General features: G+C 37.8%; 1 long non-coding RNA gene across 1 annotated transcript; it reads right to left on the bottom strand.

Moving 5' to 3' along the window:
• Window positions 1–13707: 13707 nt before the first annotated feature.
• Window positions 13708–15244, bottom strand: LOC135467897 (uncharacterized). Its single transcript, XR_010444198.1, has 3 exons — window positions 15129–15244; window positions 14455–14572; window positions 13708–13837 (listed from the first exon to the last, which is right to left on the bottom strand). It is a non-coding gene; the product is annotated as an uncharacterized LOC135467897 (long non-coding RNA).
• Window positions 15245–19702: the final 4458 nt, after the last annotated feature.

Here is a 19702-nt window from a genome sequence, read left to right as displayed (position 1 = left end):
TCTTTGCCTTCGTGTTCCCAGCCTTGACTTTGGCACTGAATTTTTGAATACAAACTCTAAAGAGGGGCTTAGTTTGTTTCATCACGAAAGTTTAGGGCAAATTGCAGCTTAGTTGAAAATTCTTGAATAATAGGTCAGATTTCACGTCAGAATACAAAACGACCGATTGTGCATTTGAGCAAAGAACAGTATTCTGGAAAGTTTAGAATAACCTTGGATCTTGGTTTGATACGGTGTCTAACCTCGGGACAGTTTTGAACACGGTTGTATTAGTGAAATATTGATCGAAATATCATTCAGATTCCCAAACCATCAAATGTAACCTATAGAGAATCGAACGTTCTGACCATAGACTTAACGGATGGATCTCTGGGTGCGAGAGTCGGAACGGGTCTGTCCTGTATGGCTGAACATGCTTGGTTGCCTCCTCCAAACTGTTCACCGTAGTCACACCATCCTCCACCAACTGCCCTTCCTCCCTGGCACTGATAAAAAGCTCCCTGAAACGCCTGACTGCGCACCTCGTCCTGGATGAACCCGTTTTGACGTCCTGAGCAGGGATCTGTGAAAGAAAAGTGTTACTCCCCCGTAGAATGGTATAGGGATACCTATAGCAAATGGTTATGGCTGAATTTAGACGTATAGATACCTAGGCCCCATAACAGGCATATAATCGATTATTTTATCATTGTAAATGCGCTCGTCGTATAGTTTTTCGACGCACTTTGTATAACAGACCCCAGGTGTGGCAAAGACCCACTGGCGAATTGAACGCGCAATGTCATTTATTGCAATAATGGACGTTGAACATTAATCCCAAAAGAACTTTGAAAATAAACAATGCACAAACCTTTAAGCTTAATTTTCATTGATACAGGAGCAATACAAGCGGTGATGCTGAGCACGTAGCTTGCAATCACTTTCCAATCTTATCCGCATTATTACCCTATAGTTGCCATCGTCGATACACAATCTGTGATGATGCAATCGACAGCCTTCAGCTGACAATGCAATCTACATTTCTCTACTTAATACACCTTTAGTGGTTTGTGATAGTAAAAACTGCACAAAAAGAAGTCATATATCAATAAATAAATATATCAGCAAGAAACAATTTCTTCTGTTGTTAATTCTAAGTAATGATATATTTTTAAAAAATGAAAAGATAAAATGTTATCATCTCTTATTTAAATAAAGAGTTGTTAGATAAAAAGCGTGTTTTCAAGGTAATCTAACGTATCTAACGTCGACATGATTAATAACACTCGGGAAGCTAATTGTAAAATATTTTTCTCGGGGATGGGGGCGTGGGGAGTTGGGGGGTCATGGCTATGACCTAAAGAAAATGCTGTAAATAACGCTATAGACGTTTATTTTTTCTCAAACCTTTTTAGAATATACCGCTTATGAAACAACAACACGATGACGTGCCATTGAAATTTGAAATCACTCGCTTCTTGAAGAGCTCTACTTCCGCTTGAGCATAAATTACGACACAATAAGAGATATTGCACATTCATCACGCGCAAGTACAAAAACACCTGATGGTCAGTATCAATTACCATAAAAGGAGAATGAAAACTTACGCATTTGTTCGGACTTAACACGGAAAGTCAATTTTGGCTTGACTTCGGAATTGTTTTAAATTAGATAAGGACTTTAATCTCATAATCTTTACACCCAACTGCAGATCAGTGCTCGATTTGTACTCATCACATAGACTGCTGGATTTTTGTTTATTCGAAATGTAAAAATCTACATAATTCTTCGTTGCAGTCTGGTCACACCTGTTTTATCTGTTATTTATAACATTCATCAACGAAGTGTCTTTTAAAGATTGACCCGATAAACAAAATCGTCCAGTACAAAATGGAGGGGTTTACAAAAATCACTAATGTTGGATTATCCGAAGTCACCGATCGCACAAATAAACTGCCAAACACCTATATATACTTACCTTCCGCGGCAGGGCAATTCGCCTGAGCGGGTCTCACACATGTCAGTACATCCATGTCATCGTTGAAGAACAGACCGGCAGGGCACAACATCAGCGTGGGTTCAACACCCGTGTCCGGATGCTCACAAAAGGCGAACGCACTGCAGTCCGAGGGAACACGAGTGCTATGAGCGATCGTGTTGTTGATGTTTATACGGCGAATGCATTCGGCTGAAATTTAAAAGATATACCAAAGCAAACTGAAAAAACATATCTAGGAACAATGTGACGTATTGTAGTTGGGTGGTTTTAGACTACAGCACCGAAAGTAGAACGAGAGCAGGAAAGGAAGTGTGATAGATCGCAAATGGTCACACCATTGTCTCATGTAACCGGTGAAATACAGCGTTTTGTCAATTTACCTAAATTAGGGTATTATCCTAGCTATTCATGTAATTCATTGTAATTCTTTAGACGTGACGGGTCTAGAAGTACTTAGATGCGATTTCTCACATTAACCGGCATAACGGGGTTCTTGTTTTTGGTGTGAATGGCGTCGTTTCGCAATGATCTTCGCAGTACGGTTTGCATCGACAGAATTAACTATACTGGTCCACGGCCTTACCAAGATTTAAGATTGTCAAAACTGTAACTGTTTTCACCTTTTGACCTGTTTGATGTACAATGATGGCAAACATATAGCAAATATATAACGATGAGAGAGTTAATCTGGTCAATAATGAGGACGTCAGGAAAACGAGGAAAACAACTCGTTGGATTCAAGCGTCTAAAACGTTACAAACTAAAGCAACACGTGAGGTCAAAAGTTTCACTTCTTGTGGGGCCAATATTTGGTAGCATTAAGCGTCGGCGAAGTTTATGTTGCCTTTCGCTAACTCTAATATCTGTGGAAGACCACCTGTCTTGTCGTGTGGGTATCTCTACGTCGTGAGTGGGAACGTTCTTCAGTAGCCTGCCAAAGGGCAGACATGCCTCAGTTCTATTTTACATACCAACAATTGCATCCATTTCATTATCGCTGACAGGTCTGGCTTCAACCATGGGTCTGAAGATCTCATTTTGAGCGTTCACCACCAGGACGGACAGACAAACAAACGTACATAATGGTAATAGAGTCATTCTTCCCGGTCTATGCTTGCTGCAATCAGAGAACAAAAACGCTTGAAATAACAAGCTAATTATAAAACTGACAGCTAATAAAGTTAAGAGGATACAGATAGGTTTTGTGGGGTTCTTTTAAGATAAGAGCATAAATTAAGATAAGTAAACTCGCTAGAGCTTAAACTAGAACCTTAATAAAAACACACGTGAAAACTGCAGAACATATCAGTATGTATACATGTATGTGTCAAACTTTTTAATCAGTAAAGAAAGAAAAAACAGAGGAAATTTTGCACAGGCAGGTTTGGTATAATGGGCTTTCAAAGGCTGCAGCTCTAAGGAATTGTGGCGAAGGTTACAAATGCTGACTATAATAACTTACACATATATGCACCTTTTCTCGTTATCAGTGTTAAATCACGTGAGGCTTTTTATAACGCCTGAGGGAGAGAGTCAGTTTTAAGCAGCTGGTTAGTTATGTGCTTTCTCTTCATCAAGCAATCCTTAATAATCTCACTAATTTTTACTGATTAACTAATGTTGTTACCCACATCGAATTTTGTGATCATTTTAAGTTTTTTGTTTATCAAAGCACCTGTTGCATTGGAGACGTAGTGTTACAGGTAAGGAGGGCGTGAACTATAAATAATCTTGCTGTTAAGGTTAATAGAGACGTCAGTGATTGCACAGATGTAATCAATGTTTGAAACTGATGAATTTTATTTATTTATTTATTTATTTATTTATTTATTTATTTATTTATTTATTTATTTATTTATTTATTTGATTGGTGTTTTACGCCGTACTCAAGAATATTTCACTGATACGACGGCGTCCAGCATTATGGTGAAAGGAAACCGGCAGAGCCCGTAGAAAACCCACGACCATCCGCAGGTTGCTGGAAAACCTTCCCACGTACCTGATGAATCTTAAATAGAGTTCTACGGAGAATCCAGATTAAAGAGGTTAGAATTCTGTGTAATACGTTAGATAGATATTCTGACAAAAAACATCACAATGCATTTAAACTGTACTGATGAGTGATAGGGTCAAGATGCTTTCGCTTGAATCAAGTCAGTCTCCATTTGAATGAAAGAAACAGCCCTATTTATTGGACGACCTCTGTCTGCGACTTGCTATCGATCAAAAGACTGTTGCAAAACGGCTTAATTGTCAGATTAAACGAGGTTACAACATCTGTTTTTTTCCTATTAATCAGTATGTATGGCATGAAAAAGTAGTATTGTTTGCGGACGTTATACTTTTTCATTGACCTCTAATCAATGATCGGCAGCCGTGGATAAATCAATTAGTGACGCTCAAGACCCTCTTACTTTAGGGCCGTTACTGACTATGATAGGCCGATTATCATCGGCAACGGGCCAATAAAACGGTGTAACTTTCCAAACAGGCAATAAATAAGGCCAACAGTAAACAATAAAGAAAAGAAAAATAGTTTTTTCTAATTTTAGGAATTTGTAATTTTAACGAAAAATGACTATTCAAGTGTTACACTAAATAATTCCCGAGGGATACATGTCAAACACACGGGTACTATCTGAACGCATAAGCCATGGAATACCAGAACTTCTCGCAAAAGCTAATACTAATTGTGTCTCTGAATAAGCCTTGGAACAATGAGTCCATTTAGACTGAGTCTTCCAGTTAAACTATAACGTTAAATTTATCTTAGCTTTTTGGAGTGAGTGATTACTGATTTCTGTCTTGTTTGTCAGATTTTTTTAATCAACTGACTCCCACCATTTAGACGGAAAAACTTTTAGGTCTTTTTAAACAACTGACCACTACTATTAAGTCGAAGTTGGGCTTAAATTTTAGTTCCTATCTGGTCTATTGGTCACTATAGTGTCAGTTTGGTTTAACTTTTAGTTCTCTTTGGAACAAATGGCTTCTACTATCACAATGAAGTTTTGTTTTCTTTTACCATTAGTATAAACTTCTAAGGCCTTTGCAGGCTTAGAGGGTTAAAGAGCGACGATAAGATAACGATAAGAGTTTAAATTCAAGCTCTCGTTGCTTCGGCTGCGGTCTTCACCGAGGAGGATTGTTATGCACTTGGCGAAATGTGGTGCACTTCTCCACTCATATACATGACTACCGTCATATACAGGTGACGATATGTTGAGTGCGGCTTTAAACTTTAGTCAAATAGTTAAATAAATGTAAACGCCTTACTGCGTTCTTAAGGTACTAGTTTCTGATAGGTGGAGTCACACAATAAAAACGCTATCCTCTTGATCATTAACTTTGATTCATATCTGACCAAACATTCTATTGCCTTCTCAGCTGAAGAAGGTGGTGTGAGAACAAAAAAACCTGTGTTCTAGATCACTTATCAAAATGTTTCATACATAAAGAGATTCATGAAGCGATCGTTGAAATAGTTTAGAAGACCCATATGATTCAAATACGTTTTTATCAATTATGCGTTTTCATAACAGTTGTTATGACGTATATGTAAAATATATGCGCAAGTTATCACTCACCTTGTGCTTGCACTCTGGCGGATCCTCTACAGGTAATGTTTGATTTGCATCTTATGGTTTGTTTTATAGTCATCCCTTTGCAAAAGTTTGAACATACGATTGGTCAGAACTGAAGTTAGGGAGGGACTTAATTGCAAAAATCGACTACTTTTCAGGAGAAAACCTGTTTGGTGTCTTTTATCTTGGTTTTTACATCAAATATCATATAAACATCAAATAGTTATATTTTGCAAGGTAAGCTATTGAAAACAACGCGACTATACATTTAATTGTGCATGAAATAGTTTATTTGTTAAAAATTTACACGTATTGTGATTGAGTCACACCTTTGACAATACCGACCGTTTAGCAGCCTATCTCTCGTCAGCCTGTATGCATTTCACTCAGACCCCCCAGGGAAATAGAATTGTGGGCCATTGTTCTGTGGAGGTTTGTAAATGTCCATTACTGGTATGTGAATCTGTGTCTTATTTTCTTTCTCACACACAAAAAAGCTATATTAAAAAACAACAACGTTATCCTTCATTTGAGGCTAATTTACTTTTACACAATCAGCTCTGTGATAAGTTTCAAAACTTATGTCAGTGTTCTTTTTTGTTAATCTCCGAAAATAAATAAAACAAAGAGGGTAAGGGTATTTTGAGTTTGTATGGAGGCATTCCTAGGTAGGTGGCCAGAATCTACCTAGAAGGCGGAGTCTATATGCATGATTGACAAATCTCCATTTCAGTTCGTTTGTGCCTCGTTTCGTTACATTCCGGTCGATTTCGTAATAACGTAATAACGCATCAACACAAGTTGTTCAAAACCATCAAACTCGACAGTTTCCCTGATTGCCTTATTCACAAGGGATATTCAGGTGGAAAAAATAAGTTTTACGACACAGATAAGAGTGGTTACAGCTATTAAGGGCTTATCATAGCATGACCCAAGGCAATTTTGTACATGACTGTGCACTGCATGGGAAGGTGGTGAGCGAATTAGGCGCCTGTTCCCTCATTTCGACAGTCTGTGAGTGAGTCGTGGAATATAATGGTAAAAAAGGGGTCCTTCAGATCCCGCCACTCCCATGGTCTTGGAGCCTTGGAGGCAATAACGCGGCGAAGGGTTTTCTTGGGAATGGCTTACACTATTCGCTTTCTATGCGGATAAAATATTTGTGCGTAACAAGTCGGAAAGTAAATTCCCAAAAGCCGTTGGTTTCCTCCAGTCTCTCTGTTTTCCTCCTCGTACACATACGATCGCCATCGTATAATTGAAATCAGAAATAACAAAATAGATAAGTCGAGATCTTCTCGGATGTGCTTGTGACGCTATTCTACTGTCAAATGAATAGTTTGTTTTTGATTGTTGGTTAATGTCGTACTCAAGAAGTTTTACCCATATATGATGGCAGCAAGTATATTAGAGAGGGAAAAAACCGGATTGCCAGGAGTAAGGCACCGAGTGCGATAAATCATGCTGGCGAAGTTTCCGAGTATAACATATGTTGTATTGGTGGCAGACAAGTGGTCCCCAGCGACCACACGAGTACCGTGAATTGCTCCAGAGAACAATAAGGAGTTGGGGATCTTGAAAATCTCTTTTCCTAGAATTATATACCTTTAACCCGTGTTGCAAATCAGACAACTAAGTGTCAGGTACCTAAACCACAATCGGAATGTCACTTCTCTATGTCATCATCTGGCATAATTGTTATTCATTATTATACTTGTGGAGCTGTTGTTTTGTTCGGGGTTTTATTTCGCTCCATGCATGTATTATTTCCATATTCTTTGGATGGTGACTCTCAAAATGAAGAATACTTCAGCCATTCCACTTATCTAACAAACTTCCTAACTTAAAGTCGCAACCGAACAAGCGAAAGCGGGACTCGATCAAGCGTCTTTAATGGTCATGTGTCGGCTTGAAGCACGGATACCCCAATAGGGTGCATGTTCAGGACATAACGTTAATTGCTCCATACAGCCACAGTCACAGTCACAGTTCGAAACCAGCTGTCCCTAAATCGGCTGCTCTTTTACGTCATGCTTATACAGCTAGGTGCATCGTGAAATGCGGTGGTTTCGCCGGGCTCTGTCAACTTTTCATCATCTATAAACTTGACCACCACCGTACATCACTGAAACGTAATTCTTCAACACCAATCCAAAAACCGAAATTAGTAATAATATTGTGTTCTGTGACACAACAACATGCAGTGTGAAGTCAGTGATTTAATGGTTTCATCTATACATTTAACACGCAAAGACAATATATACTAGCAGGTGGTCCCAAATATCATATATCAATATCATACAAAAAGTATTTTGGGTGTCTTTTTCTTTAAAAAAAAATTAAAAAACACATTGAAAATAATAATTTTTTCGTGCTCTTTCATGTGAACTTCGTGTAATTTTATTTTCTCTCTCCCTTTAATCAATTATGCCTACATAAGAAACATTAAACGTTTTTATGTTTTTGATTATGTTATATAATGTTTAGAAATTTAGATACCTTTCTTAACCCGTAGTACAGTAGTAATCGTCAGTCTTTATCAACAGTCATTATAATTAATATTCCAGGTTAGTAGTTCCAATATAAATTCCACTTAAAACCAAAATGTCTCTAAAACCAAAGTATCTGAAAAATATATAAAACAAACGTCCTGGTATACCTGACAAAAGCAGCCAAGAGTTTGTATTAATATGGTGAAGCTATAGACAAAGCTGTTTATAGTCGTATGATATGATTCTAATTTACAGAAACTGGAACCTGATTCCCCGAGATATAATTAAAATTTAACTTCATGGTTTAAATGTTTGTCCCAAACGGCCGTTTTACCGATTAGAATAACACCTTTTATGTGCCCTTACATCAGCATCGATGTATCCAGAAACCGATTGACTCGCTGCAGCAGTCGATACTTTGGTTGTCTCCCTTTATTTATTGATGCATGCGGAAACAACACCACATTGCCAGTCCCATACAATACGTGTTGTGTTTTACTTTGCACGAGGCCATATCGCTTTGTTACATTCAAAATTTCCTGCTCATTTACGCTCAACAACAACAGTATGAGCCCACGATATCGCCCAAAACACCACAAATTTGTTACTGGGATAAAGTCAAATAGCATAGGCGTGGATCAGTTAGCCTTTTCTTCCGTCGTGGCGAAAAGCCGCAGTTTCAACCCTTTATTTTGATCGACCCAAATATGCGCCCAGATCCTGATCGTGTCCGTCTGACCATGCACTCAGAAATGTATAGTGCAAGACAAATCGTATGCACTCAAACTTACGCTGGGCGGCCGTTTGGTTGGAGGAACTCTATCTGGAAACCCGTTCCGACCTCCGGAATATGAATCTTACAAATACAAAAGATATCTCCACGTTGGGGACATGAATAGTTGCAATGAAACCGTAACAGAGATGCATGTTTACGATCACTTGTAAACTATCATTGGAAAGTCATTAAATGTAAGCGTGTAGAGCATTCCTTGCGTCTGCCCGCCATCATTGGAAACAGTTGTTTGCTTTTCTTTACGTTTTACCCCATTCCCTGTGAGAGAATGGTGATCTCACCACTTGGCCATTGCAGTGTGTTGAAACGTTTCAAATCCAATTTAATAAAACATAATACGGACGTCACCTACTGCACAGATCCCGATTGACAACGGTTAACATTACAGATCCATCATCTAATATTGAGCGGTTAAAAAGGGTTAAGCTAGCAATAAAGCTTGTACATGTATCTTTTTAACCTGTATATGTTCGTGGATGTAACCATGGCAGCCAATTAGGCATATTGAGAGTCGAAGCTGCCGAGAGGCATTGTGATTGATTGGTTATAATTCAATCACTCACTGGGTGTTCTTGGGTCAGATTTCAGCCCGCATCTAGCCACTGTTGACTGTCGAGATATCTCCAAAACAACAACAGCTCCTCGATAAGTCTGATAATTATGAACTGAAGTCAAGTTCAGATAAAATCATGCCGGATATCCGGATATTATATTTGGAAAACATACACAGTCATGATATGGTTTGATGAGTGTCTTCTTAAAATTAACTCTGTTTTGTTTCATTATAAATGGCGAGGGAAACGTCAAGGAAATTATATAAGCAAAAGAAAAAGAGAGAGAGAAAAAGAAAAAAAAACAGTGCAAGACGTGTCAGAAAACCCATGGAAATTAAATCTATTTCACTTCATGAGATCAATTTATGTATTTATTTATGTATTTATTTTATTGTTGCCTGACGTCATAATCAAGGATTGCTCACTTATATGATGGCGGTCGGGTCTACTGGTCGAGCAAACTGCACTGCCCGGGTTAATTATTATGATTATTATTATTATTAGGTTTTATTGCAGCTCCAGTCCATAAAATACAAACATATGTGATAATAAATACTGAGATTACATATGATGACAGCTTATAACCAGATAGTGTATTAATACAGAGTATGACTCCACTTAGCACATATTACGGAATGAACACGGACATCTAAGGTCCTTACAGTAGCTATCGTTTGACTGTTACTGGATTCGAGTCTCGTTAACAAGGAGTATCTCCAAATCACATCATCGTGTGCATGACAAACATTTCTCAAGCTCTACAGCAGCTTTTTGAGTTCATCATCCACCTGAATGCATTTTTACGCATTACTTTCATTTTGTTAATCTTTTCTGGGAATATAATGACCGCAGTGAACAACAATAAATATGTCAACAATGCGACTTAAACAGCGCTTTCTTCACAATAAGAGAACACTCCCTGCACTTACAAAGTATGATGTTCACTGTAATACAAAGTTTTCTGCCTTGTCCGTCAATGTCATCGCTATCACTAAAATCGTGTGTACTTACGCACATACAGTTTGATGGCTCCACGAACCTTACAGCCGGGGATAAGAAGCTATTATAGATTTTGGGCGTTATTCATAAGCAATTATCTTACAATTATAAAGAATATCACGTGAGATTGAAAAGTCAGAGCAGATGTCTAGCAAACGCTGGAAAGACTTTGCCGATGGGCATAACAAACAAATGGTTTATGAAACGTCCAGCAATATTACACCTGACACCAGCGTTACTTAAACATCCATCCATATCATATAAATATACAGAATAAAGAGCAGGTGACAAAACCCCCACCTTGACTTACCCCATTTGATGGAGTAAAGAACTGTGAAATGGCTGAATCCCGTTTAACGGCACACAATTGGGCATTGAACCAAATATTCAGCAGATATATAATATATAACGGTGCATTACTGTTGATGAGTTTTTGCAAAAACGTCCTAAATTTACCTAGTCAAACGCTTTATTGGCGCCCATAAAACATACCAGTTGAGGACTACCGTTATTTCTGTCAAAGTTAACTACCTCTTTAAGAAGATAAATACAGTGGTCAGTGGAGTGATCACGTTTGAAATCAGACTGTAGGTCGGCACTATAGCAATTTAATTCCCATTGATATAGAATGACATGTTCAATAGTCTTTGAAGCTACGTTTGCTAAAGCAATTGGCATATAGTTATCAGATTCATTAGTATTACCCATTTTGTTCTAGTTAATAGGAGTTATTACAACTTTGGAATTTGTAGAGAACACATAAGTGAACAAATAATATGTGAGGTGCATTTTGCAATTGTGTTCAGCAGCTAAGTCGTCATAACCAGGTGACTTATTTCTTTTCGTATTAGAAACTACTTCACATATTTGACTAGGCGAATGAAAAGACCAATTTGTCTGGTACACTCTTTTCATGAATATCACCTCTGATACAATTTAAGATGCCTTTAAACTGACCACGCCACAAGTTAACAATTTCTAATTCACCCTCCTCGTTATCTATTCTACTAGGGTGAGCTGTACACTTATTGTTGGATATTTTATCTTCTTTCCACAAATCATCAGCTGAGTTTTGTGTCAATGCTTCTGCCATTTTATGTGCTTTGGTGCATTTTTCTTCTACACGACAGACCCCTTAGGCATATTTAAATTGTCGTTTTATTTTCCACATATTATCAGCAATAACTTCACTCCTCGGGCTGCCTTATTCCTTCCAATTTAGAAATGTTGTTCTAGGAAGGGAATATAGATCTTCAACATAGTCTGACCACCCAAGTAAAATGTACTCTTACCTACACGTTTTAGCCACAGTTTCTATTACCGCCTTATTAATCGCCTGAACAATTTCACAGTAAAAGTCAGATATAATATAATTATGTTTACAACCACAGACACGATCATTACATAAAATCGGGTCGATAGCTGGAGATATTTCCGAAAGTTTTCTGTGAGCTGCATCTGTATACAAATTCAACTGATTATCGGACAAAAGGTTATAGTTGGTTACAAAACCAGTGTGTCACCGGTGTGTAGAGAAGGAAGTGCATCCCAATCAAAACAAGTAAAGCAGCAGACCTGTCTAAAGTTACTGGCGACGTTTTCCACGCGTGACATGCAAATATTTCTGGAAGATTCGTTCATGTATAATGCGGCTAAAACTGAAAATAACGTATACATTCGCTTGATCACTATTCAATGCCATACTCAAGACGTTTTGTGGATGGAGTTGGAATACATGTGGTAAACCACTGACTATTGGCAAGCTACAGATGAGCTTTTTATCGCCTGACGTACAGATATTCACACCATGCATACTGGTGGACAAGTGGTCTCAATGGAAATGATGCTGTACAAACCGCTTCATATTTTCATCAAGAGAGATAGGAGGGATCAACAAATTCAATTATGCCCAGGGCTGGGTTTGGGATTACACCTCCTTCTTACAGTTAATCTAGACTGTCTGACCTATATCCACTTTCCAGCTGTAACGTGTTCACAAACGTGTTCTCAAACAAAGTTACTGAATCTACAATGCATGGTGTAAACATTTTTTCGACTATTTATTTGCTTTGGTTTATTTCTTTGATTGGTGTTTTACGCAGTGCTCAAGAATATTTCACTTATACGACGCCGGCCAGCATTATAGTGGGAAGAAACTGGACATAGCCCGGAGGTAACCCACGACCATCCGCAGGTTGCTGGAAGAGCTTCCCACTTACGGCCAGCTCTGACAACAGCCTACAGCACTCGGTGTTCCCAGCCTGTTTTCGAGACTTTACTTTGTATAATACCTCACCGATCTTAACCAAGCATTCATTTAAGGCTATATGGTCTCTGGACAAGTTTATGTACTTGTTTATTTAAAGATTGACTGTAATATTTTTGAGTTTATTTGGGTTAAAACGCAAAAAACCTTGCAAACTGTTTTAATCCACGTAGGGGCTCATACAAAAAGTTGCACAGCAGTTTTTTTTTTTTGGAAGTCATCCCTCTTGTAGCGTCTGAGAGAGGAAACCGTTTTGACCTTTAACAAATACAGGTCCAGATCAGATGTACCATCTGTAGATTCTGTGGTTTCCTTTAACTCCAGCGAAGGTGGGTAAAAATCTTTCACAGCCTTTGCTATATATGGATTGTTTAAGGTAGCAGATCATCAATATACTGTTTAGTGAGTGAGATCCGACCTGGAGAGGGTGACTCCTTAATAGTTTCTGCACATTCATTCGAGAACAGGTATAGTTCAGCCAAAAGGAGGGCACAATTTGTACCCATCAGAATACCTGTACAAGTATAGGTGTTACAGCATGCACTGTTGATACATGGTTTCCTCTTATAATGCTGGTCGCCGTCGTATAAGTGACATATTCTCGAATACGGTATAAAACACAAATGAAAAAAACAAATCTAATATATAAATAAATGGAAAACATGTATGTGAATTATATCTATTAGAGGCTGTTTACGGGAAAGACTGATAAACGACTACTATATAAATTATCTATAGCTTATCATGAGCTGACAAGGCAGCAGAATCTGTTGTCTTCCGTAACAGATCCACTATCACGACTCTCGAAACTGGAGGAATACCAGTAAGTCAAATGTTGATACTGCATGAACAGCGACACCAATATTACCAAATGTCGTTTTTCGAAGGTTTGGCCGGTGAGATTCTATTCTCAAATTATTGTCTTTTCAGGTCCTTTGAAGGTCATGCAGGGTAGGGCAATAACGAAATTACCAGAAATAAATCCATAGATGAAAACTAAGATTTGAAAACATATAGATATTTTTTTTCTATAAAATTCTGTACAAATATAACATTTACGCGAAATTTTTATCTCATCCAAAATTCAAAGCAGTCACTTTTAACCTCGCATCTTCATCCATTACTCTGCAGAAACACTGATTTGCAGACGATCGTGGTGAAACGTCTATTTCTGAAACGAGGAGGAAAAACATATTTAATTTATTTATTCGACTGTCTGTTACGACGTAATCATAATTATGTCACATCTGATGAAATTTCCAAACTTGCTATGTTCATTCTCGACAAATCTTTTGGAGAAAAGCCAAAGCAACCCACTGAGAGCTGGATTGTAGGTTCTAATAAGCATGGTTATAGCGAATGCACATTGTTCAATAAAGGACATCTCATCCACATTTAAGTGCCTTGTTTGGAAAACAGTTTCTAACAAATTGTCCCATAATTTGTTCACAGTTTACTGGAAAGCAATAAACGAAAAATATCTTTCAAAATACACACTGATCGTGTTTAGTCACTTGAAATCATTTAAAAATATTGTATCATACTAACACAATTAAAACGCTATTCTATAATTAACACTTTCCGCTGATATTAGTCCATTCATCCAGGGTACATCGCTTTCTAACCAGCAGAAAGAACATCACTTAAAAACAATGCGCTTTCATCGGTTGGCGCCTAGTATACGAATGTTTCGACGAAAAGGTGTGGTAGTGATCGCAGTGAAACCGTGTAAAGTTTTTCTATATAAATGGTACACTCTGAAACATCACATTGAAAGGATACACTTACTTTAACTATAAACAACCGCATGTGGCTTGGTTGAACTCCGTTCCAGCAGCGCAATCCATCTCCATTCCACCAAGAATAAAAGAAGAAACCCGATCTTCTACAGCTTGTAAATGGCAAGCTGGAAATAAAAAACAAGCACACCTCAAAGGAAGATCTGCATACTTATATCTAGTGACATTTAGTCCGTTGTAGATTTTACAATCGCAAAATTACCAAAGACAGGAATCAAACAATTTGGATTCTTTAATGAGTTTGAAAACAATTTGCCAAGCTATATTTCTTACAAACGTTTGAAGATGTTTGATAAGTAAGTTTGGACTGTTGCAATAATGCTGACAACAGGTGCATTGTGGGATAAGGTTGGTCAGTGTACTGTTTGCACTTTATTATACTCTAATATGCGTGCTCTATCTGGCATTTTCTCAAATAGAGTTTAGTGAGCAATAGGCTTTCTTGCATTATCTATCTTTATAAGTTTTTCTTCTAAAAATGCATTTGCTTTTATTTTTATTTCTATACAATGTGATAGATGTTGACAGTTTGTATAATAAATAGAATAATAGATAATATATATAATATTATAATAAATAGAATACAATAAAAAGAAGTGTATGAAGTTTGAAGACGATTATGGCACAGATATAAGAAGTTTGTCTTGAGCAAAGTCTACTTACGCACAGGGTCCCGAGGGGCGGGAGTCTGGGGGGGCAGATCAGGGATATTAAAACAAGCCTGGTCAAACTTCAGGTATTGTTGCCCAAGTTCACACCATCCTCCACCAATGGCCCGTCCACCACTGCACACGTAGTATGCTCCCTGAATCGTCTGTGTGCGGATGACGTCCTGGTTAAATCCATCAGGCCGGCCAGAGCAAGGATCTAGGGAAAGAAGAGGGTGCTGGTTTGACGAAGATTCTAAAACCTCTTTGAAGAGGGCAATTGGATCCAACACTAAATGACGAAGGGGATAATAAATTGATAGAGATTTTGGCATGATAAAAACCTACCAAACCAATAATAACCATTTTCAAGAACTCGCTAAGACGCCTTGAGCAAGACAGCACTCTTTGCTAGAGCTGGATCGACGAGTGCTATCCAGTCGTAGACACAAGTGAAAATGTGACGAGTGAAAAAATGAACTTCAACATTAGGTTACTTTACACACGTTCATATGTCAATTATATCCAACATGTGGCCAAGGTATTAAAATAATTTTAATTTAATTTTATTAATCTTTTACATCACAATCGTTCTGTGCATGTTGAATAACTTACCAGCATCAGCTGGACAGTTTGCCATTGTCGGGTTCACACATGTCAGTATATCCATGTCGTCGTTGAAGAACAAACCAGCGGGACACAACATCATTGATGGCGTTACACCTGTCTCTGGGTGCTCACAGATAGCGTACGCGCCACAGAAGGATGGTGATCGTACATAGTGGCTAATGGTATCGTTGATGCTAATACGCCTGTTACACTCAGCTGAAAATACAAGAGATGAATGTTCATGTGATGTTGACTAGGTGAACAGAGCGAGTTGAACCTACACCAGTTTTACATAATGTATTCTTGGCAAAGGTGCCAACAATTTTTACAGAGGGGATAAGATCACCCTAATTGACAAAAATACAACTGGTACGTGAGAAAAACTCCCGCCCAGTGGATTCGAACACGTGTCCACATAGTCGCTCGATGGGAAACAGCCCTTTACTTCTCGACAGTTTATTAGGCTCACATGCACAAGCAAGAAACTTTGGTATCTGGGCACATGTAAAATGACATGGAGCTGATAGACATTTACCACCAGAAGGCATGTGTGAATGTCATCCTACATTTATTCGACACACGGAAGACAACTTACCAATCATGGCGTTCATGTCGCTGTCGGACGCCGGTGGGGCTTGAACCAACGGTCTGCGAATCTCATTCTGAGCGGACACGGCCGCAATGAGAACAGTCAAACAGATACATTTGCAAAGCTGAGAAGCACCCATTGTTATCAGTAAATATAACCTGTGAAAAGGAAAAGCAGAAAAAATATTAGGAAAAACACATAAGATACATTAATTTCCATACCGACATCACCAAGTACTTATTGGGCAATTGCCAGTATACGGTGAATACCTCGGGTATCATAACTCATGTCCAATGGAAGGTCAAAACTGCTTGTTTAACTGAAGTAAATCAGCCGAGAGTACGATTTGTGGTCATAATTTGGAAAAGCAATGTTTATCACTGTAAACGTATATCTGATGAGAATCAATGACATCTCTGTTTACAAACATTTTAGTTCACTACATAATGTTTTATTTCTGTTTATAATATGAGGCTTTGTTGCTGTGTATATCTAAATATAGACTGACATTTTCACGCCTCTAGTTAAAGACTTGAACATTAATTTTGTCTGTTAGAATGATCGAATACTTCGTGAACCCTGTGAAGTAAAACAATGAACTTATTTTAAAAAATCATAAAATGTTGCGATAGGATAAAAAAAAACATTAGCGTTGTATACAGGACAGAGGACGCTGCCAAACAAAAAAGGTAATATAAGAAGGAAGAAAGTTTCCTTAAATACACTGGGCGGTTCCTCAAGCATGAATTAAACTTCGGTGTTTTAAGAGTATGACTGCAGACGATATTTATCGGTCACGTGTTATCCTTGTTTCTTTCCTTATCCAAAAATCAGATATATATTTAGCCGACGTTGCAGATTCATGTTCCCTGAGGGATATCATTTTAAGCGCACCACACAAATATTTACATTTATGTTTTCGGGGCAAAGTTTGATCATGTATCGATTCTGATAAATTCAATAATATTCTTATTAAGCGTGAGTTTAAATCTAGATCTAGTAACAGAATAATAAAACATCCTGTTTTATTTTTCCTTTTGTGGTAAAAAAAACATGACGCAGAGGTGATAAATGGCAAAAAAGAAAAAAAAAGAAAAGAAAAACAAAAAAGAAAAAAAAAGAAAATCGTGTAGCATATTTTTAGCGACTTAAAAAAAGAACACGTCCCGCGGCTAGAAATAAAATCGCCCTTGATGTGTGCACATGGACTGCGCGTGAACATCAAATCCACCTTACACAGTTGAATTTACCTACATATGAACGGCGTAAGGCCTAGAACCAAGAACCTGAATCTAACTACAAAACTGTATTTGAACGTCGTGGGTAAAGAAATGTAATTAATGTCGCAATTAGCATGTAAGGTCACTGTGCTCATTAAACGATCTTTCAAATTAAAACGTTGTCTATATACCCTTGTATATAGTGTAATTCAATTTTTGCAGATTTAAAATTGGTAAAATAAGTCCAGTGATTCCTACAATCGCTCGGTAAATTGACAAAGACTCCTTTGACCAGCGATCAATTTTATTTACCATCTGAATGATTATATTAGGCCTATAACCATATTTAGCCTGGAGTTTTAGGCTTGATCAAAGTTCAATCTGTTAAGCTATACAAATTACGACTAATTAGTATTACGTCGATACTTGGACAAATCACTTTGAATCCACATTCATCCCAGCGTTGTGTGTCTCAGATTATAGGGCCGTATGTTTGTTAAATATACATTTGAAATCCTTGTCATGGATCTGTCCATACATGCGTCATCTGAGGCTGATAAAGCCGATGCCTGCAGGCGTTGTATATAGGTCTATATCTAAATATACACACACTCCACCCAGCATCCGTGTTACATAGTCGCATGACGGATCCCGCCCAAGCGTGTAGTTCTCTAGGCCTAGATTATCTTAAAAAAAAAAAACCTCGTTCACTTTAACGTGAAGACGTCGGAGGTAGCTCTATCTGTCTGTCAGAGAGAGGGGCCTTCTGATGAGATATATATCTGTGAAATGTATTTAAACAAATGCTAGAGAAGCTGGGTGGCTACAATCTTCCAGCTTATCGGACTGCCTGAATTAGGCATAATGACATCTTACATGATAGAAGTAAAATTATTCCCATTTAGCATAAAAAATTTGGCATAAAACCACTGACTTCTCTGTATGAAGAAACACTTGGCTGGTTCACTTACCTGCCAGAATGCCGTTGAAAAAAACATCTCGAAATGTCCTTAGAAGTATACTCAGCATTACCTGAACGTATATACATCAGCAGAGAAAGTTGACTATATTAGAAAGCGTATAAATGCTTACCTTTATGCGATGGTATTTCCTCTGATATCGCTATATGGATTAAAGTTTCATCTCTCTCAAGCTTTATAGGAAACCATGGCGAGCGATGAAGCGACCTGAGTGGTCAGAATCCAGACGGTAGGCGGGAACTTTGGCTGACGTCATTAGCCTTTCCTTAAACTGTGCCAGTCATCGTCACTTACCACGAGTGGTTCTGTTTCATGAACAACTCCCCATCAAGCGACCTGATCATGTCTCGAGGGAAGTAGTAGAAAACAGGGGTATTTTACACGGCTTTTTGGCAAATCGATTCATCGACAGAGTATGTGTCGGATTTCCGCTTGAGAATTAAAACTTAAGGCATGGTGTTACGCCTCCATGCACAGTTTTCGTCTCACGAAATTATTCGTTATATTATATAAATAGCTTAAGTCAATTAAAAACTTAACGTTATCTCCTATTTCATGGTTGATGGAATTTAGGTCAAGTCATCCTTCACTCTAGGAGCACATGCTAATATTCGTCGACTTGACACCTCATAACGATATGAAAAACAATTCAAGCATACACATACATACGTTTGTTCAAATCATTTTTTATATTTTTTAGATTTTTATAACATCTTCTGAAGTACTTTATTATCTTTTATTCTTTGTAAAACTTCTTTTTCAAAAAAGTATTATACTCTGCACATAATTTGGGACACAGTATTTACTGGTATACCGTATTTACTGGCCTGCCTGTGTGTTGGTCATTTTCGAGTAAATAAAACGAATTAGAGAATAGAATGACTGTAATCGTGATCCACAATTAGGTAAGCAGATGAGAATACGAGAGAAGAGTGTGTATATGAAACATCTGGAGTAAAGAGAAATTCATTTAAAAAGCATGGAAATGGACTAATAAGGCATCAATACTGGAATGCGTGCTTGATTGAATAATTGATCAAATATCCAGAAGAATTACACACGGACTGAAGAGCGATAATCTTTTATTCAAAACAGGTGATATCTGAAAATGAAATGAGCCCTGAATCTATTAGCGTTTAAAACAATTAAGATGTTTTCCGATGCGAAACGACAATCTGCATCTAATAGTTTT

This window comes from Liolophura sinensis, chromosome 6, assembly GCF_032854445.1.
Source record: "Liolophura sinensis isolate JHLJ2023 chromosome 6, CUHK_Ljap_v2, whole genome shotgun sequence".
Taxonomy (NCBI): domain Eukaryota; kingdom Metazoa; phylum Mollusca; class Polyplacophora; order Chitonida; family Chitonidae; genus Liolophura; species Liolophura sinensis.
The sequence above is the reverse complement of the archived record's forward strand: the minus strand, read 5'-3'. Positions and strand labels throughout refer to the sequence as shown.